Source organism: Sorex fumeus, unplaced genomic scaffold (assembly GCF_029834395.1).
Source record: "Sorex fumeus unplaced genomic scaffold, SorFum_2.1 ptg000106l, whole genome shotgun sequence".
In the NCBI taxonomy this organism is placed as follows: domain Eukaryota; kingdom Metazoa; phylum Chordata; class Mammalia; order Eulipotyphla; family Soricidae; genus Sorex; species Sorex fumeus.
Window position 1 is genome coordinate 3,253,706 of NW_026606163.1, and position 27,820 is coordinate 3,281,525.

The window sequence follows — 27,820 nt, forward strand, 5'->3', positions numbered from 1 at the left end:
TATTTCAATCCCACCACCATTACACCATCCCAACACAATTATTTCTAAGTTTACCACCACCACCACTCAAGCCTGCCTAAGAGACAGATACTTTATTTTGTATAGCTTATTATGAATAGCATGAGAAATCACATGGCCACAAAAGTGGCTGCACGCCCTGGAATTCTACAATTTTAAATAATTAGTGTCCGAAGAAATCTCGATTCTGAGATTCATTTTTAAATCTCTGGATCATGGCCATTACTGAGCTTAAATGGCACAAGGAGGAAGGCCGTTCATGAGCGTGACATAGAGGCGAGGAGATGGGAAGGAGCAGCTGTCCCTGATCCCTTGAGGACTAGAGTTAGCAGTCACTGGTCTCACATACTTGGGTTTTCCATTGGGCTCTGGATTCGTCAGGGGCAGGTGGAGGGACAATACCTGCCCCTGTCTGAGGCACCCTGGTGAAATCGGCCTGCTGCAACATCAGCAAGCTGATCTCTTCATCACTTCAGCAAGCTTCCTGGATCCGAAATTCATTTCTTGTTGTAAATGTTTTAGGGTAACCTTGAGGCTCCTCCACAGTACCAGTAGCTTCTGGTGTGAAGTGGCTCAACATGCCTCATCTTGCATTTGGTCCCTAGAAGCAAGAACAGTTCCTGGGCACCACACCAGTTTTGTTCTACACTCTCTAAAACTGTGATCACTGTGGAAGAAATGAAGTATGTCCAGACTCTATGGCACAGCTGAAACAAGGTGGTCAGACCTTTCTACTGTTCCTGCATGCTCCTTTATGGGCACACAAAGTCCAGCATCCAGACTTCAGAGCAGATCAGCTGCCCTGAAGGGGACCCAGATACAGCAGCGGGGCCTGTGCTCATTCCCATAGACTAGCCCATAACCTTCAGGTTGTTCCTGTTGGCGAGCTCCTTGCCACCTGGCCCCACTTCAGCAAGCACTGGGAGTTTAAACAACACTGACCTGTCTGGAGAAAGCACTGCTCTCCACTGGGGAACACTGAGGAAGCCCTGCAGTCACAGTCAGGGAGCTGAGGGGTCCCTGGGCTCTTCCTCCATAATGGAGCAGACCCTAGAGGGGCAGCTGGGCTGTGGAGCTGGGTTGGATGGAGGAGACTCTGAGGTGCTGATGCTGATGAAGTACCTGAAAAGTTGGATCAAGCATCTGGAAAGCCCTGGGGACCTGGCTTTTACCTGTTAGAGCAGGGATGGCAGCTTGCTGAGACCAGCTCTTCATTCCTCTGAAGTGGGAGGGGTGTGAGGGTGGAAAAGGGTCTATCTGGGGCTTGGGAGGTATTAACACAGTCAGCTCCCAAGAAAATGCACATCTCAAAATCCCTGGAGAGGGGGCCATGTTTTATGTGACCAGGATAAAGACTGAGGGGTGCATTTTCATGGGATAGGTGGAAAACAAAGGTCTCATTATCAGGCCTTGAGGATCCTGGAGCCCCAGAAGAGTCTCGCTGTTTGTGTCAAGTTCTTGCGATTGGGTTGTGTCAGACTAAAGCCATCCCAGAGCACATACAGGTACACCTGTGACCGAGCCTGGAAAACACTTGCAGGTGTTCCTTGCATTGTTCGTGCTTTGGCAGGCTTTGGTGCCCTCTTTGCCCAGGTCCTGTGCTCTCTGTATGTGTTGTCTCCAAAAGGGGCCACCTGGGATAGGCTCCGGAAATGGGAGCTGCCTCTGCAGTGGCCAAAGGGCCATGTTCCACACCCCACAGTTGGAACAGCTCTGGTGAGAGTCCAAACTGCACATCCAGTTGTGGTCTAGGTAAGGGCTCAGGCACTGGATCATGGAAGGGAAAACAAAACCCACACCAGAGCTAGGTGAGAAGAGTTTCTGCAAACCTGTGTAGGCAGGTTCAAGCTGTGCCCGGGCTAGGGACTTACATGAGTAGATGGTCCTCAACTCTGTGCCAGAGGAGAGCTCCTGTCGAACCCTTACTTGATGGGGCTGGATCAAACCCAGGTTCTAGTAGAAACTTGGTATGTGGATGACTCTAGTTATGGCCAGCCAGATGGAGGCCAGTGTTAATCCAGCCTTCTACAGAGAGGATTTGCTGTGGTCCCAAGAGGAGGTAATGCGTGCCCTCGGCCGGGACATGCATTCTTGGCCTCCCTGCGAGTTGCCAGGCTGGGCTCTGCTGAGGGACCTGTGACTCAATGCTGCCCAGGAGACACAGGGATTGGTTACATGTCACCCGGTGGCTGCCTGCCAGGCTACTGCATGCTGGCTCCAGAGCTCTATGGGCGGTAAATCGGGCTTGGTTTGACTCCTCCACCCTGGAGAACGAAGCAGTGCTATGGGCCTCAAAGGTGTTTCCAATGATCAGACCCATTGACAGGGACAGCTCAAACAAAAATACACAAATGGGACTTCATAAAATTAAAAAGCTTCTGCCTAGCTAACAACATGGTCTACAACGAAAGGACACCAGACTGAATTGGTAATAATATTCATGTGCAACACATCAGGTAAATATGAATATCCAAGATCTATAAAGTACTCAAGAGGACTCACCCCCCTCCCCCAATTCACAAACCTTATTTAAAAATTGTGAGAGGAAAGAAATAGACGCATCTTAAAAGTAGACTGATGGCCATGAAATAACACATGAAAAAGGGTTCATTATCACGTTTTGCCGGTCTTCACTGGGCTGGAGCAATAGCACAAGAGGTAGGGTGTTTGCCTTGTACGTGGCTCACCTGGGTTTGATTCCTATGTCCCTCTCAGAGAGCCCAGCAAGCTATTGAGAGTATCCCGCCATCTTGGCAGAGCCTGGCACTCTACCGTGGCATATTCGATATGCCAAAAACAGTACTAACAAGTCTCACAATGTACAAGTTACTGGTGCCCACTCAAGCAAATTGATGAACACCGGGAGGGCAGTTTTACAGTGCTATCACTTACTCTCAGTGAAATCCAAATCAAAGTGTCATATCACACAAAGGAGAATGACAACTGTCAGGGAAAAAATGTGGGCACCATCTCTGGTGTTGTTGGGATGTGGCAGAAAAGGAATCCTTACCTGCTGTTGTTGGGAATGTTGTCTGGCTTAGCTCCTGTGGAAAACAGTTTGGAGGTTTCTCAGAAAAGTAAGAACAGAGCTGCCATATGATCCAGCAATGCTGCAGTTTGATATTACCCCCAAGACACAAAAACATTCATTCAAACGAACAAATGCACACCATTATTCATTGCAATACTCAACACTATAGCTAGACATGGAACCAACTTAGGTATCCAACATCGGATAAACAATTCATGAGAGTATGATATGCAAACACAGTGCAGCTATAACGGAAGGTGAAGTCATACAATTTGCCACAAGCTGAATGGAACTGAGTGAGTCAGAAGGAGGACAAATGCCACAGACAAATGTAACTTCTCTGTGGTGTACAGAAGAACAGGGTAAGGAATGCAAGGTAACAAATGGGATACCTATATGACCCTTGACCCCTGATGACAAAAGTAAGGAATAAAGGGAAGGAAAGAAACTGAAGGGAGTGAGAAGAAAATGATGGAGGGTAACTGCGGTAGCGGGTATGCACAGTAGTATAGAGGGGAGAGTTTTATCTGTATATTATGTCTGAATAATACAGTTAACAACAGTCTAAGCATAAGACTCAAACTACATCAGCTAAACAAAAAAATGTGCTTGTCCAGGGGTATGGTGCTGCCATGAGTCAACCTGCATCTGCGGGGAGAGTGCATCAGCAGCCAGACTTTCTCAGTGTCTGGATGGGCTAACTGCCTCCACCTCCCTGTACTTTTGCAAGCCTCAGCAGTTACATCCACACTGCAAAGCTGCCACACAGTTAAAAAGCTACTCCAGCCTTACCAAGTCAATAAAAATACTGAATTCTTTGAACAAACTCCATGCCCTCTTAGCACCTGTATTGTAAACCATTATGCACAAAAGGAAAAGGAGAGAGAGAATAAGAAGAAAAGTGCCTCCCATAGAGGGAGGCTAGGGATGAGGGATGGGGCGTTGGGGGATGGTGGGAAGGAAACAGGGGACACTGGTGGTGGCAAATGTACACTGGTAGAGAGTAGTCATGTGCTGGATCATGATATGACTAAAACCCAACTATGAAGAGCTTTGTATTGGTCCATCTCATGGACATTCAATTAAAAAAAATTTTAAAAAGTAATGTGGAGTTCATGCCAATTCAATGAGCTTAATCAATGGCTGAATAAATAGCAGTACTCCTACATTAAATATAATGGTAAAAACAAAATATACCTGTCACGGAGAAAGGCTGGGGTTGGGAGGAAGCTTTGGGAAACTGGTGGAGAGAGGTCAACACAAGGGGTAAGATTGTATTGGAACATTGTATACCTCAAAGTCAGCTATGAATAACTATGTAAGTAACAACTCCTTAATGCTTAACAAACTTTTTCTACATTTAAAAAGGAAAGAATAACTGTAACACTGAGAGGATCAAAGAACAAATATGATTTCATCATCATGGGGAATGAGCAGCTACTGCCAAATATCACCCTTAAAGTAGGGCCAGAAGGGTCCATGATTCTCTCACCATACTCAGTGGTTCATCATCTGAGGATGCCTGAGGACCACATACCTGTTTTTCTGAAGGGTAGGAGGGAGAGGCACATGGAGTTGATGGAGCCCCGTGAGTGGAGCCATAGGTGTCAGCTGACCTGACTGGAGAGGTAGAGCTTCACCCCCCACCCTTAGAAAACTCCACAGAGAAAGGTTAGGTTTGGGCTAACTATCAAGACTGGACATTGTACACAGCCCCTTGGCTCTGGACACTTGGCTGTGACAGGTGTGTTCTTTCCCCCACTGCCCTCCCCTCTTCCCTGGGGATTCAGAGTCTTAGGTCAGAAGGAAACCCAGATGCTGTACTCTGACACCATAGAGAGCGGATGGGATGGGGAGAACTGTGAACTCTGTGCTCAGGTTTGCCCTCCCTGCCCAGGGCTGTGGGTGGCTAAGGAAGTTGTCTCTGGCCTGCCTTTTCCCTCCTCCAAAAAGGACCCCAAAGAAACTCAGATGTGAGGTCACAGCATCACTTGCTGGTATTGGAAGAAGAGGCGATTGAGATATCACAAGCTTGCAGGCTTCAAGAGAATGAACCTGTGAGGAAGCATTCACATTCTTCTCAGTGCATGTGGAAGGTTGTCCAGTTCAAATCAATCATAGACCTCTACAAAAGTATCAATAATCATATAAATATTTAAATGAAATTAAGCATCTTTTCCCACTACAAAGTGATGAAGGAAAAAAAAATCAACCCAAAGCAAATAGTAAGAATCACACTATACAGACGCAGAACAAGATTCTTCTGAAAAACTCTGAAAAATGAGGAAATAAATGAGATATATGAATATTAACAAGAGACACAGCAAAAAGAAACTAGGGTATGAGGCAAAGAAAGTGTTGGGAATGAGGGAAGATCAAAGAAATACAGGCCTACCTTTCAAAAAAGAAAAGAACAAGTAAGAAAATCTCAAATAATCAATTTGAGCTCACATGTGAAGACTATGGAGATGGATAGATAAAAAAATTAGCAGAAGGAAATGATAAAAACGTGATCATAAAAAAACCATAATTTAAATGACATAGGAGCCCATATTATTTGAATCTCCTTCCTACAGAGCTTGGTGGATGTGATGGCAGAAAGGAATAATTATATCCTGCAAGCTTCTTTTTCTAGAAACTCATAAATGACAAAGTAAGGGCCTTTGATTGTAGATTTCTGAGATATTCTCTCTTTATTTTTTTAATTTTTTTCTTGTCCCTTTTTGTTTTTGGAACATACCCAAAGGTGCTCAGGGCCTACTCTGGGTTCAGAAGTCATTCCTGGCATTGCTCAGAGGACCATCAATGTTTACTGCATCAAAGCAGGATTTAGTCAGATGCAAGTGAGTGCCTTTACCCCAGTACCTAGCTCTGGCCTTTCTTTCCTTTTTTCTTTTTTTTCTTTTGGGGTCACACCCAGCGATGCACAGGGTTTAATCCTGGTTTATACACTGAGGAATTACTCCTGGTGGTGCTCAGGGAACCATATGGGATGCTGGGAATAGAACCCGGGTCAGCCAGGTGTAATGCAAATGCCCTTGCCACTGTGCTATTGCTCCAGCCCAGCTTCTTTGCATTTTAACATAGGTTTTGGCACAGAAGATGAAAGACAGGGTCTTCAGCTGCCTCTGATCTCACCTGTAGATTCGTCTGACAGAAGAGACATTTCACAGCAGAGGGAAATGTGAATTTCATTTTCTTGTGCCTTGTTCACTAGTGTGATAATGGGTGTCAGGGATCTGAGAGCTCAGATGGACACAGGGAGGACATGAAGTAAAGAACTGAAACATCACTGACCACTCACGACAAGGAAGAAGCTTTGCGACAGAAAATCAAGAACAAATTGGAAAACTCTCCAAATCAGCATATATATTATTGTAGATTTCAAAAGGGGAGGAAAAAATTACTACAGTAAGCCAAGAAAAGCAGGAGAAAGAATCTAATTTCCAGACTTAGCAATTCATAAGAAATTTCCACCAATCCCAGACACATAAAGAGAAAAACAAAATTGGTTTTGACAAAGGTGCAAAAGTAAAATTCTTAGCTACGATAGAAAACACAAAATTAATCGCTTAAAAATGAATAAACTGAACTTCATCAACATTTAAAACTCATATTTGGAGCAAGATGGTTTTCATGGCAAGTGATCACCACGCCACAGTTTTCCATCTTTACAACTTCGTCTTATTGAGAATGATATTATCCAAACGGGACTATACATGCTATGAAAATGAAATGTTATAGAAATGACTAGTCACTAAATGACTAAGCAAAATCCACTTGACATGCAGTTATAGAATCAATATTTCTTTTGCTGGATTTTAGTATTTGATACAATGGATTCTACTATTTTCCCTGATGATTCACTCCCTGAGGATCTTTGAGATTATTTCCAATTAAAGTCATTACTGAAAAATTCCAAATTATACTGAAAATTTTGGAATTGTCCCTTCTAATGGGTGAATTTTATGACATGAAATATATCTCTGTAACAAGCTAAGAAGCGTATCCCTTATCTAGCAACGTTGCTTGCCCTTCCTGTGTTTAAGCATGCCCAGTACAATCCTGCCTTCCTGAGTCCCTCATCTCTGCTGGCTCCTTGGGTCTCCCGTTCTGCTCCAAAGTTCTCATCTAAGGACGAATTCACTCCCCCAGCTCCAGCTGCGCCTTCGGCCCTTACTCAACTCTGATGTAGACCTCTCCAGCCCAAATCACTTCCAAAAGCCAAGTGGAGTTCCTAGGTCCCTCTCTTGAGTGAGTTGAAGCACTCAGCTGCTCTGTGGACCCTGCTCCAACTCTCCAAGGCCTCACCTGGTCAGAGTGCAGCCAAGGTAGTGTGTGAGACCTGAGGTCAGAGGGGGTTAGGGCGGGGTCAGAGAGGGGTCAAGAGAGGGATAACACAGGGGCAGGTCCAAAGTCAAGGAGGGCTCAGGAGAGAGCTGTGTCCAGTGGGGAGGATGGGATTAGAGAGGTCATATTTTAGGGGTCAGAGGTCAGTGGGGTGCAGCCAGGGCTGAAGGCACTCTGGCCATGGGCATGGAGACTTGAAGCCCCTGGCAGGAAGTCCCAGCCCCGCAGCCCTCGTCTCAGCAGGTATTGGGGCACCCTGGGCTCAGGTGAGCATATGGGCTGTGGGCGGGGAACAGCCTGGGTGGACTGGCCCATCAGTCTCCTCTTTTTTCCTCTCTGTGTTCCCCAGTCTTCGAGCGGGCAGCTGGCCACAGCGTCCACATGGTTGGGGCACCCGGCCCACCCTGTCCAGGTCACATGGCCCCCTGCCCCTCCCGGGACAGTGGGGAGGTGGAGGCAGGACACTAGTACAGCCCCACACACAAAGCTAGTTTCTGGGCCGGGAGTGGGGGTGGGGGCTGCTGCGGGCAAGGGGTCTGCTGGATGCAGCTGTGACCATCTGTGGTCACCACATCCCTTCTGAGGCTTCCCACGGGGCTTGCTCAGTGTGCGCTCTGCTGTTCAAGTTCCTGCTGCCCAGGCAGCAGACAGGGATATCAGACACCAAGCTGCCCTGTCACTCTGGGACTGGTTGACCCCTGCTTCTGCTTTCCCACTGAGAAGTGGTCAAGGGTCTACCAGAGAAGAAAGAGGGACCTCCTGTTTACCACATGGCATCGGAGTGGTCATCACAGTGTGTGGGAAGCCCAGGGGGTATGGATGATCTCTAGTGGCCACGAGGCCTTGGAAGGCCAGTGACCATGGCAGGCCAGCCTGCAGTACCAGAGCATTCATCCCTGTGCAGCTGTGCTCATTCATTCCCACTGGGTGTTCTCTACCGCCCACTGCTTTACAAAGTGAGTTGTTTCTCAGGTCCTAGCAGCCGGGCCGGTAGGGGGAGAGGGTTAAAAGATTAGAACCCCTGCATCCTCAAGACTGTGTGCTGGGACAATCTGTGTCCTTCTAGTCCAAGTTTTTTGGCCTGTGACCTGTCCTCTCCTGTATTGTCCTCTCTCCTCACCTGATTTTGCTCATCTTCTATCCTCATTCCTGTGCCTTTCCCCAACACAGGTCTGCCCCCGAGATGGCAGTGTTCATCCTGCCTCCCAGGTGCAATGCCAGCTGGCTCTGTGTCACCTCACACCACAGCTTCTCTCAATGTCATTGCAATCCTGGTTCTCAGAGGGAGGCTGGAACCTGGGATGCAGTGGCAGATGCTGGTGTTCTGTACATCTCTGGCCTGGGGTCTCTGCTCAACACATGTGTATTGGTCAGCTGCGTGGACACTAGATATGGAGTCCCTGACCTTGAAGATGAACAGAGCTGCTCTCTGTCCTGGGTCCGGTTGGGTGTTCCCAGTGGTTTGGGAGGGGCAGTAACCTGGAGTTGGATCTTTGGTACATACAGAGGACCACAAGCATCTGCTTTGTGCTGTGTCCCACTGGAGACCCACTGTGGATTAGGTTGACTTGACCCACCTCACTGTGTCTCCATTTAATCAGAGCAGAAGTTCCCCCTGTGAGAGAGCAGGGATGACAGAAGTGGAGTGGAGAACTCAGATGGGCAGGCTCCAGTGGGCATGGGTCAGTTTGTGGATGCGAGAGTTTGGTCACCGGCTGTATGGGGAGGAATTTCCAGGTGAGTGAGTGGGAAGGTGGAATGTTTCATCCCTCATGGTCAGAACACAGGACATCCTGCACGCATGGTCTCCTTTGACCAATGATTTTGTGCAGTTTCAGAACAGGGGAGTACCAAGAAGGAGTGAGAGAAAGGAGTGGTGCGAGAGCAGTTTGGTCATAATGCGGGTCAAGAGCCAAGATGGAGCCAGGGCACTCTGCATGTGCCCAAGGAAGGTCAGGATTGTCCAGCCCCATGGGACCTGCAGCCCTCCGTGATCCTTTCCAATAGTGGGTGTGTGCTGACTTGTGATTAAAACTGCCCTGATTGCTAGAGAGAAGGTCAGACAGAAAGGGACAGTTCTGTGCGGTGGTGCAGACAAGGCAGTGCTGGGGGTCAGATGATGGTGGAGAGGCACAAGCTGCCATATGCAGAAGATGATGACTGTCACCTTCCCTCCTGCAGGAAGTCTCATGCCCCTGAGGATTACTGGGTGTGTTGGGGAAGTACCCAGCTCTACCAGGACACCCAGTAGGCCAGGAGGGTGGCTGTGAGCTGCATTATCATCCATCCAGACTTTTAGAAGCTCCACCATTTTGCAGCGGTGTTACAACTGCACCAACCTGTGAACTTCAGCTCCTATATCATCCCTGTCTGCCTTCCAACACCTGGCATGGAGCTGCTTCTTGGCACATCTGGTTGGATAAATGGCTGGGGAAAGCTCACTGAGGACAGTGAGTGGTTATGGTGTGGGTGTGGATGGGAGACAGGGACTAGGATTCTAGCTCATCAAAATCTCTAGTTAGCATGGAGGCCTATGGACCTTGTGCCTCTGTGCCTTATTTCCTGAGAAATGGACTCTTCTCATTCCTCTTGTGAAAGATGTGTCCTTCTGAAAGCTTCAAGTTACTCAGGTCAAAGACAATGAAATTCTGGGTCCTTTGCTTTAGGGAGTCAGGAATCTGGAAATCAAAGATTTTTTGTCTTGGGTGCAAAAAATTAACTAATAATCGAATTGATGTAGGGTTTCTTAAAAATGCTGTTTAGGTGGCCTGAGAACTCCTCTCAGTGATGTATGGCCCACCTTCTCAGTTTGAGGATGCAGTGTTGTTAGGTTCTGCAGTGACAGAGTTAACCAGGCCACCTCAGTGATGCTGGGGAAACATCTAGGCCACATCTGCTTGTGCTCAAGGGCCTGTAGGACTTTATCTTGATGTTCAAGGAACATGTCCTGCCAGAGATATAACTAGCAACGATTTTGGGAGAAGCATGTATTTCACACTTCTGTTCTCTTCTAGCCCCTTGGTTCTAATATTTCAATTTGATGTAGATCAGACATGACTTTGTCAACTCAATTTGTCTGAGTGTTCCTCTTTCTACTGTGAAATACCTTAAGTTTTCCATGGCCATAGTAGGAACATGTAAAAGTAAGAAAAAAGCTCTTGGAGAACCTCGGGGAAGAATGATCACGACCTAAAATCATCTCAGTTCCATCACCTAAGTTTTGTTCTTCTCCTAACCTGTGTCTCCTATCTGCCTCTTGGATTTGTCAGGTGAATGGAGTAATAGGGTGAATACAGGGCAAAACTTTGTGGAGGTTTTCAGTAAAATGAGGAGAAGTATAAACATTGAGTATAAACATGAACTTGTTCAGAGAAGTGTGTTTATACTTTAGTGAGATATTGATGCAGAATGATTAAGGAAAAGGAAATATTTATTTGCCTTTTCAATTTTTTATATTTATAAAGTTTTTCACAATAATTTATTACGTTAAATGTTTCAACACCAATCCCACCACAATGTACCTTCCCGCCACCATTGTTTTGAATTAAATCTTTAAATTTATATTTTAATATCTTTATATCTTTATGGGCTGGAGCGATAGCACAGTGGGTAGGGCGTTTTCCTTGCACGCAGCCAATATGGCCGACCCGAGTTCGATTCCTCTGCCCCTCTCGGAGAGCCCGGCCAGCTACCGAGTGTATCTTACCCGCATGGCAAAGCCTGGTAAGCTTCCTGTGACATATTCGAAATGCCATACACAGTAACAAGTTTCACAATGAAGGCATTACTGGGCCTGCTCAAGCAAATCGATAAACAACCGGAGGCCCGTGAACTGTGATATCTTTGTATTTATCTTTCTTTTTTTCTGTCTGTCTGTCTTTTTCTCTTTTGGTCTCACCCAGAAATGCTCAGGGGTTGCTACTGGCTCAGCACTCAGGAATTATTTCTGGGGATGCTCGGGGGACCATATGGGATTCTGGGAATCGAACGTGGGTCGGCCGCATGCAAGACAAATGCCTTACCTGCTGTGCTTTTGCTCCAGCTCCCCAACTGCCTTTATTTGGTACACCACTTCTCTTCAAAGGTGCTACATGCATTTCAGACAGACCATATCTTACGGAAATGGGGTACAAAAGCATTCCAGATTCTTGCCTGAATCAGTGGCAGGAACACTTCCTTCCTCGTAACCAGCCCCCAACTATACATGCACATGCACGCACGCGCACACACACACACACACAAACACACACACATGCTCGCAGACACACTCATACACTCACTCAGTCATAGAAGCTTATGCTGCGTTTGTCTTGAGGTCCAGGACCATGCCACAGACTTATCATTAGTCAGCCTATAGAATTTCAGACAATCAGCTTCTGACAATGGGCTTAGATGTGACCAGGTGGCCTCACCTCCAGTGCTCCCATGCCAGCCCGCCATCACAAACATCCTTCTGCCCATTACTTCCTCTCCCCTTCTCCTTTCTCGATAGAAGCTTCTTTGTTTTCACTGGGTCTGCAAGTTAGAGTTGTCATTTCTTCGTGATTGCTTGCCTTAGGAAATCATCTTCTACATTTGAACAAAATCTGTTAATTGTCTTTGGATAACTAATTAGTAGTGGTACTTTAGAATCATATGGAATTTCCGTATTAATTTTTTAAGGACTGCATATCGTTATCCCTAGCAACTACACTAGTTTCATTCCCAGTACCTGAGCCCTTTTCTCCACATCCTTGCCAACAATCATTTCTTCTTGTTCCATTTTCCCAACTATGAGCCATTTCCCTAGTTATAAGTAATTTTGAATTTTTTAATGTGTCTGTGCGCCATCTTTGAGGAAGTGTCTGTTTATGTCTTTTGAATAATTTTTATTGTATTTTTTTCTGTTTTTTGGTTATATGAGTTAATATATTCTGGGTATTAATCCCTCGTTAGCCATGATGATCAAACAGCTTTTGCCTATTGCTCAGGTGCTTTTATTTGTTTGTTTGTTTATTTGTTTCCATTGTAGTTTCCTTTTCTTTGTAAATGCATTTTAGTTTTATGTTGTCCCATTCTATTGGATAACATTGGGTGTCCTTGCTCCTCCTGCAGAGAGCTTAGGTTTTTTGTGCTTCTCCCACAACAGTGCCCCTGAGGCATACCCAATTCCATCAAGCACCAATAATCCTATATTACTTTTCTCTTTCCTTCATGCCATTTGCAAGGATTATTTAGCAATGTCCATTTTGTATAGACACAGAAAGACAGTTGATGGCTATGCTTTGTAACATGGAAGTTAATTGGCTCCAAAATAATATTTACTCCTGGTCATCCATATTTACTTAACTTCAGCCTCAGTTTCGCTTGGTTCCTAGCTCTCCAAAAGCAGCATCCTGACGAAGGGACTGGATGGGCCCAGGGTAAGCTGAAAACTACCCTGGCATTGGAAAGGGACAAGCTAAGTGTATGAAGTATAATAAGTTACGAGCATCATCATGGAACAGACTCTGTCATGACTCAAGAAGAAGTTACTGAATAAGGACCCTGTTGAGGTTAGGATCAACCAGCCTGGCTTGAGGACTGTGGTTTGTAATATATAGCAAGATGTCCCAGGAAGATACAACCTTTAAGCTTAATATAGTTCTTACTGTGTTCATACAAAACTGACTAGAAATTTTATAAGAAGTTACTATGGTTGTTTAAATGGATTACTTACTAGCTGAGGAAAGGAGAAAGCAATACACCCTAAATGCAATCCCGCCCTTGTACAGATCTCCTAGTAATCTGGAGTGCTCCTAGTTATCTGGAGTGCTGAACCCTCAGATGAGATTTTGTCCTTGAGTTAATCTCCTAGAACCTCCCCTGAATAACTAGCTTTATCTCTGTTTGATGTTCTGATATTGTTCAACCCCACCTATGTGTACCCCCACCCTTCATGATTTCTATATTACTATACTGTAAGGGGCCGTGAGCAATAGCACAGCGGTAGGGCGTTGGCCTTGCACGCAGCCAACATGGCCGACCCGAGTTCGATTCCTCCGCCCCTCTCGGAGAGCCCGCAAGCTACCGAGAGTATCTCGCCCGCAGGGCAGAACCTGGCAAGCCACCCATGATGTATTTGATATGCCAAACACAGTAACAACAAAGTCTCCAATGGGGACGTTACTGGGCCCGCTCGAGCAAATCGATGATCAACGGGAGGGCTTTTACTTTACTTACTTTATACTGTAAGGGGAAAGAGGGGACTAGGAGGACGACAAAGAATCCAAGGACGATGACTGGAAGTAGAGGACTTTGAGATCTATGAGAAGACTAGGATGATGGAAGTATGATGACTGGGACTACGAGCAAAAGTACAACGATGGTTGTGCAGTAAGGAGAGAGAATAGACTACATTGGGGAGGAGAGAGAAATAAACTGGCTACTGACAAGTCTGGGGCCCAGTTCCCCTGTTCCCGCAATCCTTTGTCCATCTCTTGCTGTCATCTAGCCTGAAAGGTGGCTCTCGGACACCAAACACTTGAGTCCCATATGTGTGCCCACTCGTTTTTTTGGAAACTCGCACCGTTCATGTATTCTTGATTGCTTTTTCCTCCCCATTGGAGATGTGTCTGAATGTACCACTAATGTTGAAATCCCAGAATATATCCGCTAATTTTTCTTCTGTGTGTTTTATGATTTTATAGACAACATTTCTCTGTATGTGTTTCTCTGTGTGCTTTGGCCATTTCTCAGAAATTTCTGGGAAATTTCTGACTCTGGGGGTGAGGGTTTCACTCCTTTAGCTTTAAGGGGACCTGCAGGGTTGGATAGTGACCTTTACTCCTGCATGCAGAACATATGCTCAGCACTTTGACCCAACAATCTCTCTGACTCAAGATCCTTATGTCCAGGCAATATCTCCAGACAGTTTTCCCAGCCCCATGCTGTATATGATTTAGTGTCCACACAACTTTATGAGGGTTTGCTGTAAGACTTCAATGCATCATGGTCTGAAAAGTCAGTGGATACAATTTCTATCTTCCTGATTCTATTGAGGTGTGTTTGGGGACCTAGCACGTAGTCTATCTTGGAAAATGTTCCATGTGCACATTTGCAGAAAAGAATGTGTATTCACATTTTGGTGGATGGAAAGGCCTGTATACATCTATTAGCCCTCTCTCTTCCAGTTCTTCCTTCAAAGCAATTATTCAATGCCATTCTTCCTCCAAAGGCAATCTTCCATGTCTTCCTTCTGAGTTTTAATCTTGTTGATCTATCCAGAGGTGATAAGATGGTGTTGAATTCTCTAGCTACTATTGTTTTGCTACCAATATCCTCCTTAAAGTTTCTTAGAAGTTGTTTTAAGTGTTTTGGTGGTCCCTCATTGGATGCGTATGTGTTTAGGAGCATGATTTTCTTCCTTCTGTACATATTCCTTGATTATTAAAAAAATGGCCTTTGTTGTCCCCTATAATCTTTTTCAGCCTAAAATCTTTGTTGTTGGATATTAGTATGCCCACCCTGGCTTCTTTGAGGGATTTGTTTGCTTGAAGGATTCTTTTCTATCTTTTGATTTTGAGTCTGTGTTTGCTCTGGCTGTTCAGATATGTTTCCTGTAGGTAGCAGAATGTTTGGTTCAGGTTTTTAATTCATTTTGCCACTCTGTGTCTCTTAGTTGACATTGAGAGAGATTATGGTATGGGGTTTTGTGCCATCTTTCTGTAGAGGTTTGTTGTGCTTGTAGTGATTTGTCTTGTCTTACAGTTGCCCCTTTAGTCCTTCTTTTAAGATTGGTTTTGAGTCTACGATGTTCCTGAGTTATTGTTTATTCATGAAATAGTTCATTTTTCCTTTGACTTTATCATTTTCCTCCTTTCCTGAGGGGCTTGAATTTTGGTATCAGATAAATAAATTCTCCATATAATTTCATCTCCCTACTGAATTTTCTTCACATTATTTTCTAGGTTTAGCTATAAAATAATTCTTTTTCTTTTGCTTCCTTTTTATCTCTGAACTAAATATATTCTCCTGTATTTTTGTTGCCTAAAGGTAGTAATGAGATGGCAGATGAGTACTGGAAGCCAGGTGGGAGGGTAACAGGGAAGATGGTGGGTCTGTCACTGGATGGTGGAAAGGGAAGATATATTGACTGATCGGTGATTTCTATGAGAATGATGGGAGAATGGATGGATAGATGGACAAAGGTGAATGGATAACCAAGGGATAGGAGGGTGTGTGAGTGAATGTACACAAGGAGAGAGAGGCCAAAGGAAGGGTGACTGCTGATCTGGAAGGACGGGGGAAAACTGACTCATGGAGAATGAATGGATCCTGAAAGGGTTGTTGTGCTGGTTATTGGTTCTGCTCTGTGTGTTGCATGCATTGGTGGGGGAATTTGACATTTTTTGTGTTTAATAACAGGGTTGGGTATTTATTTATGGGAGAGACATGAGCAAAGTAAGATAAGTTAGGAGGCATAGGGAAATAAGAGGAGGCTTTTCTTGCTGGTGGGTAGGGGGCTGAGGCAGTGCTGAGGCTCAGCTGGGCTGAAAAATCTTGTTCTTTGGGAGTGCTAGAGAGTGGCAGAGTGAGGTGGGGGTAACTGAAATGCTGAAAACCTCCTCTGTCCTTTAAGAGCCAGAGACTGGTAGTGAGTTGGAGGCTACAAGGACTCCTGGTGGGATTTTTAGGGAAAAGGATGATTGTCACATTCCCACTCTCCAAGATTAGCCCAGCTCTCAGGCACCAGGGAAGCTGTGACAGCTCACCTCAAAGTAGGTGACTAACTTAGTGGAACTCTGTTATGATTTTTGGGTCACACCCAGCGATGAACAGGGTTTACTCCTGGCTCATGCACTCAGGAATTACTCCTGGCAGTGTTCCGGGGACCATATGGGATGTGGGAATCAAATCCGGATTGGCCACATGCCAGGCTAATGCCCTATCCGCTATACTATTGCTCTGGCCCCGGAAATGCATTATGATGTCGCTGGAAGTGAAAGTCTGAAATCGAGGTGCAGCCTCTGGTTCCTTTGGATGGTATATGGCACATGGTCGCTTTGGCTATTCCAGCTTCCAGATGCTGCCCCCATTCCTGGCCCAGTACCCCTTCTGGCATACTCAGGGAACAAATCTGAGTCTTCCTCTCTCACCGCATCTGTTCGCTCACCTAAGTCTCCTGCCTCCTTCAGCTGAAGGACCCTGTGATGACATAGATCGGACTGACATGATCCAGGAACATCTCCAATTTCCCGGTCCTCAATTCCATCATGGAGTCCCTTTGCCAGTATGAGTCCCTTGTTGCAGAGATGGGGATGCTTACATTGTCACATTGTTTGCACCATCTTATTCAGGTTCTGTGCTCCGTCAAGACTGACACCCAAGGAGAGTAGACACAAGGGCCAGGAAAGATTGCTCCACAGTTAGAAACCTGCCTTGTGAGCTGGGGGAGAAGGCAATTGGAATAGAGGAGGGATCAGTTGGTCAATGATGGTTGGAGAGGTCTACCGGGATGCTGAAAGTAGATAAAGGACCGAATGTGATAGCCTCTCAGTATTTATATTTTAAACCATAATGCCCAGAACTAGAGAGAGAGTATGGGGGAAATTGTCTGTCAAAGAGGCAGGGGGAGGCTAGGCTCAGGGAATAATGGGTAAATTGGTGGTGGAAAATGTGCACTGCTGGATGGATGGGTGTTCGATCATTGTATGACTGAAACTCAAATATGAAAGTTTTATAACTGTATCTCATGGTGATTCCATTTAGAAAAGAGGCACATCCACTTCCTCCTCTCCCTTTCATCTGGAGAGCTTGCTGCCTCTTCTTGAGAACACAGAGCAGTGGGATTGCAGTCACTGATGTTCATGTCCTCATCTCTGCTCCCCTCACCCCTGCATCTTCATCTCTCCACGGCCCTACAGTGCCCCATTGTTGTGTTCTGATCTGGGTGAACAAAGGCTCCCCACCTCAGTCTTCACAACACGCTTTCCTTGCCAAGAACAGATGCGCAGGAACAGTGTCTGGTCTGCTACCGCCTTCCCTCTGTCTACCTTTTTTGGGTCTCCTCCTCCTCACCCTTTGTTTATCCAATCCCCACACCCAGTTGTGTCTCCATTCTGCCCCCATCACCCTGTGGTCAGTTCCTCGACAGCTGTAATCTTGCCACTGATGAAGTTTACATAGGTATGCATAGATCTATCCCTCATATGTGGCACATAAAGAGACATAATAAGGAGATAATAAATGCCAGACACTATAAAAACTAAGAACTGACTTACAGAGTGGAGTATCCTGAGTGGCAGGGGAAGAGAATCGGGGGGAGAGGAACTGGCTGGGGAGAGCGGACTGGAGCCATGGCTGGGGTGGGCAGTGGGCCCTCTGGTGCTGGTGTGGTGGAGGGACACTGTGTCCATGGACCGCTACCACTGTAGCAGTGGGCAGTGCTGAAAGGAGGTAAAGGGATACGCATGATACCCTTCCAGTAACAGTATTGCAAACCATGCTGCCTAAAAGGGAAATGAGAGGGGGTGGGGGGAAAGAGACAGACAGACAGACAGACAGGCGCTCTGCTCTGGTGTGTAGGACACTGTGTCCATGGTCCCCGATCTCTGTAGCAGTGGACAGTGAGCAGTGGGTAGTGGGTGCTCTGGAGCTGCTGTGTAGGACTCTATGTCTATGGGCCCCTATCACTATAGCAGAGGGCAGTGGGCACTCTGGTGCTGGTGTGCTAGAGGGACACTTTGTCCATGGAACCCTATCACAATAGCATTAGAAATCATGGTACCAAATGTTTTAGAAATATAAAGAATTGCTCATGGCGCCCCCAGATCTCCTGAGCATCATATGGGTAGTCTCCCCAACCCCAAGAGAGGAACCAGTCCAGTGGTTGCACATGCATACTGAGGGGCGCAAAGGCCATGTGCTGCCAGACACACGCCCAGCCCCACACCACTGCCAGAGTGTGTTCTGTCCTCTTGCAGGCCCAGCAGCCAACATAGCTTCCTGGGGAACATAGCCGAGGTGCCCCGGGCCTCTGCCCAGGCGCAGCACCCACAGAGGGGCAGTCCTGTATGGGGCAGAATACAGGCACCTTCTGAGGCAATAAGGCCCCAGGAGGCCCCAGATGTCTCCCAGGGTTTAGCAGCAGTGTAGGGTAAACTCACAGGCTTGGTCCCCGGCACAGTGTACGTTCACTGGAGCATTCAAGAGTGACTCCTCAGTACAGAGCCAAGAGGAGCCCAAGCACTTCTTGGTGTGTCTCAACTGCCCTCAAATTTTTTTAATATTTCTGCTTTGGGGGTATATGTTATTCACTTCCATCTCCACTAATGTGTCCAAATACCTCCGCCACTGATTTTTGTCATGTCTAGTCTGTCCCTTCCCTCTCTACAATGTAAGGTAAAGGTAAAGGCCCTCCCGTTGATCGTCGATTTGCTCGAGCGGGCCCAGTAATGTCTCCATTGAAGACTTTGTTGTTACTGTGTCTGACATATTGATTACTCTCAGTAGCTTGCCGGGCTCTCCGAGAGGGGCGGAGGAATCGAACTCGGGTCGGCCATGTTGGCCGCTTGTAAGGCGAACGCCCTACCGTTGTGCTATTGCTCCAGCCCCAATGTAATTTTATATAAATTTAAATTCACTAAATATTTTAAGAAACACATTTTATGCTTAACTTTTCTTAAATAGTAGCACCATAGCACTGTCCTCCCATTGTTCATCGATTTCCTTGAGCGGCACTAGTAATGTCTCACAACAAATTGTGAGGCTTGTTGTTACTGTTTTTGGCATATTGAATACATCACGGGTAGTTTGCCAGGCTATGTCGTGCGGGCGAGATACTCTTGGAAGCTTGCCAGGCTCTCCTAGAGGGGCAGAGGAATCGAACCTGGGTCGCCCGCATTCAAGGCAAACACCGTACACGCTGTGCTATCGCTCCAGCCCTCATTAGTAGTAATAAGTGCAAATAATTAAAATGTTTAATACTGAAGAGTTGTTTTCCTACTGTTTCTCAATTATTAGAGTTGTAAGTAGTTTTGAAAAACTATGTAGCAGTCTAATTCCCTGGGAACCTATAAGATCCTGAGTTTCAAATATCTTGTCACTGAAAATAAAGAATGGCTTTCAGACACCGGTTCTACAGGTACCAGGACCATCACGATCAGCATCAGCCTTTGTTTGTCAATTGCCTTGAGCAGGCACCAGTAATGTCTCCTTTCTAGCCCTGAGATTTTAAAAGAGCCATCCATATTCAGTGCTCTTTCAGGGGTAGGAGAATGAGACCTATCATTTTTTCTGGTATTTGGCATATTGAGTATGACATGGGAAGTTTGCCAGACTCTACCATGCGAACAAGACACCCTCAGTAGCCTGTTGGGTTCTCCAAAGTAAGAACAAGATAATAAGATTAGTGGCCACGCGCTTCAGGGAGCTGGGTTTTTATAGTCTCTGGGTCTTAGTCGTTGATGTTTTTTCATACATGATTATATTAGGATTCTTTATTTCCTCAGAAGGTCTTTGCTGCCTCCTTGCAGAGAGCCCTTCCTCACCAAGCACACACCTTTAAACACTGATGATTCAGCCTGCTGGAGCATGCCTACTCAGGGCTGTTAGGGAACTTCCCCCTGGAAGCAGCCCCATCACCTGCCTGATTTAGAACACAGTTTCTCAAGAGACCACAGAAGCAGTGGCTCAAGCAAGGCCCCACCAAGAATGAAAGCCTTGCTCTGAGTGCAGATTCAGCCTCTCACATAAATGGTGATTTCTTACTGTTTGTTTTGTTTTGGAGTCACACTCAGTTCTGCCCAGAGCTTCGTCCTGGCTCAGAGATAACTCCTGACAGTGCTCAGGGAGCCACATAGGATACCTGAAGTGGAGCCTGGGTTCACCATGTGCACGGTAAGTGTCCTGCGTGCTATACTATTTCTTCAGGTCCCCACTTAGGTATTTAAAATAAACAGTTCCTTCTGCTGTTTTGTACTCCAGACAGCATCCTAAATGCCTGTTGGCTCTCGAAGAGAGATGTGTGTGCACACAGGACAGGAGACGCCGCAGGGCTAGGGACTCAGGAAGAGGGCGTCCATCAAAATCCTAGTTTCAAGGTATCTTATCCACACCAATAATTCGGCATTGATTACAGTCAGGTGATCTATGCTTATTTAACAGTCTGTATCCAAAGGGGTTTTGCTGAGGGGGTTTAATGTTCCTTTTTTTATACATGTTTTTATCCTCCATTGTCAGACATAAATTAAGGGGCTGACTCAGATCTGGCTATTTCATGCTTGAAGAAGATCACAATGAAAGAAGTGTGAACAGAATTAATTGATCTGGTGAGGAAAATATCCCTTCAACTGTAAACTACATTCTATCTTCAGAATCCCTGCCATGAAATTCACCTTCAGTCCAAGACATATTTTGCTTTTGCTCATTCATTTTGGAGGGGCCACACTGGCTTATTTTCAGGGCTTACTCCTGGTGAGACCAGATGGGGTTCTGGTGACTGAACCCAGATCAGCTCTACCATCTCTCCAGAAACTCCAAGACATAGTGGCAAATTTTTGTTTCTCTACTGTCATATCTCTTTAAATTCTTGAGAAGCTCCATAACTCAAAGCTGTTTCGTCCAATTATTTTTAGAAAATCCTTTTAACAGCCCATACCAACGGTTTAATCTAATCTTTCCTAATAGTCTCAACTGAACAATCGCCACCTACTTAACTTCAATTTTCAACATTAAACATAGCCAAACCTATACCTTCACTATAACAGAACACTCGTCATAAGCCTAACCAAAGGCTTGACCTAACCTTATCTATTAGCCTTAAGCGAACAATCTCCCTATATTTTACTCTCATCAAGTAATTGTGGGTGGAGTGATAGCACAGTAGATAGGGCGTTTGCAATGCACGTGGCTGACCCATGTTCGATACCTCCGTCCCTCACAAAAGCCCAGCAAGGTACTGAGAGTATCCTACCCGCATGGCAGAGCTTGGCAAGCTACCCATGGCGTATTCTATTTTCCCAAAACAGTAACAAGTCTCACAATGGAGATGTTACTTGTGCCCTCTTGAGCGATGAATAACGGGAGGACAGTGCTACAATGCCTGTACTTGTACAAGTAGCCCAGTCCTTATCCTTACTCAAACAGAACCCAAACCCTAACAGCAGTAAACCAAAAACAGCAAAGCCACATTCTTATAATACCCAACCTAAAGGCTGGGCATTAATTTACCTATTATCCTCAACTGAACAATCTTCCTAGACTTTACTTCATTTTCAGTTTTAAAAGCAGTCAAACGCTTATCAAACAAAACTTTAATCCAAACCCAAACCTGAATGCAATCCACATTCTTTTAGTAACCCACACCAAAGGCTCTGCCTAATTAGCGTCAAATGAACCAACACTCTTTCTCTAATAACCCAAACCCCGTCCTAATTCACATTGTTATTATATCCCATACCAAATACATGGCCTAAACTTAACTGTTGTCCTCAGATGAACAATTGCCCTATGTATTATTTTCTCTTTTCAACTTTAAACATAGTCAAACCAATACTTACTTTACAGAACCCTACCCTATCCAATTCACATTGCTTTATTCTTTTTTTGGGGGGATCACCATTAGATATAGGTAAAAATCTGTTCATGATTTGGTTTCAGTCATACAACGTTCCACACCCATCCCTTCACCAGTGCACATTTCCGACAACCAATGTCCCCAATTTCTCTCCTGTAGGAGAATATTGGTTTGCCTTTCCTTCCCAGCCACAGAGAGCTTGGGGTTGTTGATTGCTCCCCCAACCTGTCAATTACCTTTTCCTCCTGATCAGACTCTGCTGACTTGTAAATATTGTTTTTCTGTCTTAATGTCCTTTGCATAGTTAGCTACCTCAGAGCAATTGCTTTTTGTATGGACAGAGGAAGACAGTTAAAAAGACATGCTTTTGTAACTTGGGAGTTGATTGACTCCAGATAATATTACTTCCTAGACATCTGCTCTCTCAACTTATGCCTCAGTTGCCCTTACTGCCTTGATCCCCCAAATCAGGGCCCTAATAAGGTACTGGATGGAACCAGGGCAAGCGGTGAGCACCCTGGCATCAAAATGGGCCTGGCCAAAGTTGCCTAATACTAAACTATAAGTTAAGAATATGGTCATGGACAAATTCTGTCATGATCCAAAAGTAATAACTAGATTTGGGTCCTGCTGGGGTTACGAATGATTGATCCAGCCTGAGCACTGTAGTCTGAGTCTGTGGTGAGATGTCCCCAGGAGAGTTGTCCTACAAGCCTAATTGTGTGGATTCCTGTTTCCAAACAGAATGGTAGTTATTAGGAAGTTGAATTAAGATGTTAATTAACTTTCTGGTCTAAGGAGAGGAGAAACACACCTTAATTGCTGTTTTGCCCTGGTGAGCTGAAGGTGGTCAGAAAGGCGTGAAGAACATGTTGATTGTACCTGGGTGGGGGGAGGCACGGTTTGGGAGGCTTGGTTTGAGAAGAGGTGGTAAAAAATGTGGTTGCAGAGAGTTGGTGAAAAAAGAAAGAGAGGTAGAGTCGGAGAGAGGTAGAGTTGGAGATGTGGGCAGAGCAAGAGACAGAGTGAGCGAGTGAGGGTTGGAGAGAGAATTGTGGAGTGTGTTAAAGAGAGGTTGGAGAGAGCTGGAGAGAGTTGGGAGCAAGTTGGGGAGTGAGTCATGGCTAGATGGGGAGAACGTGTTGGAGAGAATTTGGGAGAGACAAGAGATGGATTAAGGCAACTGATTATCAACCAGCTTGGCCCTCGTTTTTCCTCTGTCGGCCTCAGTCAAAGTTCATCCCAGGTGGGGAAGCGGTTCAAGAGCACTGTACAGCCAGGGAGAGCCACCAGGAGAGCCCATGAACACCCGCTAATCTGTGATCATTCCTAGAGACACCAGGGTAAAAGTTGTTGCAACAGTTAGGGAAAGGAGCTTAGGAAGGAGCCCAGGAGAGGAATGCACAGGGAGGAGTCCAGGGCAGGAAAGCACATTGGAGCCCTGAGTGACAGCAGGGCAGGCTGCCCACCAGGTGCGGGCTAGCCAGAGAAGCAACCCACTGCTCACTGCCTGCCTGAGGACGGGCAGCAGGGTCTGCACCAATAACCGGCGTCTGCACAGTGAACGTGATCTGCACCGTGACTGGAGTCTACACTGGGCAACTGGGGTCTGCACCTAGAGACCGGCGGCTGGAGCCGGACAGGAGGGAGCAGCGCTGGGACCCCTGAGTTCGACCCGGCAGGGCCTCCTCACTCAGGGCCGCACCCTCGGCTCCCCTCCTGCGACCCCCCGCGTGCCTGGGGTCTTGCAGAGACCCCCGCAGGATGTGCACACACCGGAGGCTGGTCATACTCAGTCGGGAGCCAGCGGAGTCAGAGCGACACAGCCTGGCTCGCCCTGCGCCAGCAGCGGGACTGGATTTGGCGCTGAGGGCGCTGTACGTGCACTGCGCCTGTGCACTCGGAACATCCCGATCAGTGCGTCAAGCCCAACACGTGATCCCCCAAGCACCACCAGGGGGCGATGCGGAGCCAGGATAATCCAGACCTCCACTAGGGATTTCCCAAAATGTCACATATTTCCACTCATATTAAATTGCCTGTATTGGGGGGCGGTGGTTGGGGGGCCGAATTTCCCCTCCAGCACTACATTCTAAAGTCAGAATGTATTTTAATGACTTTTGCCACTATCGTCTAAAGCAATAAATTTCAGGACTGGACAAATAGTTCAATGGGTAGGGATCTTCCCTTGCACATGCGGACCCGAGGTCCATGTGGACCCGAGATCCATGCCTGGAATCCCATATGGTCGCTGAGTCCACCAAGAGTAATCCCTGAGCAAAGCCAGGTGTGAACCAAAATCCAAACTGTAAAGAGCAGGAAGTAGGATGCCTGCCTTCATGCTGCAGATCCAGTTCAGATCCACAGCACCACATGTGTTCCATGAGAGCCAGAAAAATAGGAGCACTGTTGGACGTGGTCAAATTGACCCCCACCCAAATACTATTGATGCAGGTGCAGCAGAAGTGGCGGCAGTGGGTTTCTATGTTCATTCGTGAATCCAGGTTCTTAAATATTTTCAAGAATGAAAATACTAAATACTAAAGATTCTCAGGCTGGAGTGATACCACAGTGGGTAGGGCATTTGCCTTACACGCAGCCAACATGGCTCACCGGAGTTTGATTCCTCCACCCCTCTCCAGAGCCCGGCAAGCTACTAAGAGTATCTCGCCCGCCCGACAGAGCCTGGCAAGCTAACAGTGGCATATTCAATATGCCAAACACAGTAACAACAAGTCTCATGATGGAGATGTTATTGGGCCTGCTAGAGCAAATCAATGAACAACGGGAGGACCATGACCGTGAAAGATTGTCAGATTTAGAAAGTAGAAAAATTTATTGATAAGTAGAAGAGAAAGGAATAGGAGATTCCCAAAGTAGGAGGGAACTTAGTGTGGGCCTATTGCTCTTTTTGTGAAACTTTTAGAGAAAAACCAGGTCTTTGTGTGACAGAGAATGCAGGGAATCTACAGGGTGGTCAGGCTGATTTATCTTTTGGGTCATCTGCCTCAGGTATTGTTCATTATCTTAGCCTTGTGACTACTAATTCTAGGACACAAGAATACGGTCCTGGGGAGCTCCAGGAATGTTTAAGATTTGGCCTTGCAGATGAGGTGGAGTAGATCAATGGGGGAAATGGAACTGCTGGTGAGGGGAAACAGTGGACACGCCTCTTGTTGGCAAGGGGAAACTGAGGCTTTCTCTTTTACTAATAAATGATGATATATTCATGAAGGTGTTTCTTGGTTACATGAAACACGTTATTAAGTTTTTCTAATTTGTTTATATCTAAGTTACAGGATATATCAGTTTGAACTCATTAGTGAGTGAGAAGCAGACTGTCACTATGTATTCGGTGAATGAAAGTTCAATTGAGTCACTTAACACTCTTCTATTCTACTAGAATTTATCAGTTTTTTCTTTAACGTTTTATCGTTTATTGGTCATTATTTATCTATACAACCTCTGAAATGTAATTAATGAAAGAAACATTATCGGAGGGCTGGAGCAATAGTACAATGGGTTGAGCACTTGTCTTATATGCAACTGAACCAGGTTCGATCCCTGGTACTCCATATGTTCCCTTCAACCAGGCCAAGAGTGATATGTGAGCACATATCTGAGAGTAATTCCTGAGTACTCCCAGGTGTGGCCCTCAAAACAAAACAAACAAAGAAAATTTTTATGGATCAGTGATATAATGGACTGAGTGCATGCAAGAGTCTCAAGTTTAGTCCCTGAACAGATCCCAGGCCCCCCAAGCGCTACCAGGAATAATGTTGAAAAACAAAACAAAAAAATTTCATCAAACTCAAAATTATTCATTATGATGTGGATTCTGTCTTATCTGGAATGAGAGGCTATGTTTTAGATGACATCCTAGGGATCCTCCAATGGGTGGAGTTATCACTGCACCATAGTAGAACTCTAGCCAGAGTCAGTAGAGATTTGCTTAAACAAAGGATTATTTTGTAGACATGTGAAACGGTGATATTTCTGAACAATTTCTCAGAGTGGAGCTTAATTTATCTGAGTTAGATGACCAGATACGTAAAATTTAACACAGAGCAAGGTGAAACTTACCATCTCCTTTTCAAGTTCACTGCCTTAGCAGTGGTAGGTTGCTGTGTGGGTTTGAAGTAGAGCATTAATCACCTTTTGGGTAACTAATTGCTTTTTTCCGTCTTTAGTATTTTGCCTTTCTGACCTTGGCTAATCTGAGTTGGATTTACTAATGTGATTGTGTAGTTTCCCCATTTTAGGGAAACATTTGCTCTTGTTTAAATATCTCAGCTGTGTTCCTGTTCTTTCCTCCACCTAAATATTTTCTAAGAAGTGTAACTTCACCATTGGAATGAAGCGTTAGTTAACTCTCTCATCCTTCCAAAGGCTTTTCAATTTCTCTGACTCCTTGTAATCCATAAGTACCCCTTTGCAGTGCATCCACATAAGATATAGTTCTGAACTCTGGAGTACTGTTTGTGACTCACTTTACAGCCATATAGCTCTGTATCAGGTGAACTTGAAATGGTACCATTTAATAATTTCTAAGCCATTTTGGGGGTTTGATGGTGGTGGAAGGAAGTACAGTAACTTTATACACGCTAAACATGACCACCCTGAACGCGCCAACAATTATAAAAAGCAATAATCAAATAATAATACCCATATTTGGTGTGTGTGTGTGTGTGTGTGTGTGTGTGTGTGTGTGTGTGTATGCTGATGCCTAGGCATTGTTTTAGCAGAAGAGAAGTGTTTCATTTCTGGCTGCATTTTCTCCCAGTAGCCAGAGTGAACGTGAACAAATGTGGGAGTACAACTTAAGTTTCAGGATGATATGTTCATGGTTTTATCCTGTTTTAACTTTTTAAAATGAGTCGCACTCAGTATTGTGAAAAAATCAAGTTTCTCTGATGAACTCATTCTAAGGATATTTCTTGGGGATATGGGGGCATGTATGTTGCTACTACCTCCCAAATGGTGCTCTGAAGATCTGGGACCCTTTTTGGCATTTCCTGGACAGCTGAACATGAAGTTCATTTCAGTCTGCTGCTTGTGCCCCGAGAGTTTGGCCAGGCAACCATGTTGGTTGTCAAGGGCCTCCGAGACCAGAATTTACAGTTCCCAGGGATGAAGCTGGAGATGGTTGGGGGACTTTGTGATGTCAGTGATCAAACCAAGTTTGCTTTCATGCAGGCTTGCACCTTAATCCATGTACTGTACCCTAAAGCCTATTCTAAGAATCCTTAGATTTAATTATATGATTTAAATCATAGTTTTAATTATTCAAAGTACCCTTCCCCCCACAAACTTCTGAAAGTCTTATATACTGATTGGAAAAGCTAGAACATATTGAAAATTATATGAAAGAAAAAAAAGATCTATAAATCACCTAGATAATTGCTGTTAATTGAACTTTTATTTCTAACAAGTCTTCCATATTTTTGCACTTTGTAACTTTAAAGTGTTTAAAGAGAGACGCCTGCAGAAAAGTAGCTCTGAGACTCAGTCTTTCTCTCTTCACCGCTAACACTGCAGTGATCTTGTCCCAAACCCAGCAACATGAAGAAACAACGCAAATCCCCACCACATAGGGAGGACAACAAAAAGAATGCAGAAGAATCTGTCAATACTGTTCACCTAAGGGACCTCTCAGACAAAGAATTCAGATATGAAGTCATGAATATGTTCAATCAACTCAACCAGACAGTTAGACCGATATCCATTAACATGACAGAAAAAAATGACAAATTACACTAGGAAATGAGAGCAGAAATGTCACGAATAAAAGATTCCGTAGATGAAGTGAAAAACTCAGTCTCTTCTCTCAACAATAGAATGACCGCAGATGAAGAGAGAATCAGTGAGCTGGAAGATCAGCTGCA

General features: G+C 45.4%; 1 pseudogene; it reads left to right on the top strand.

Moving 5' to 3' along the window:
• Window positions 1-2,005: 2,005 nt before the first annotated feature.
• Window positions 2,006-27,820, top strand: part of LOC130042609 (NUT family member 2G-like) — a 61,640-nt pseudogene continuing 35,825 nt past the window's right edge.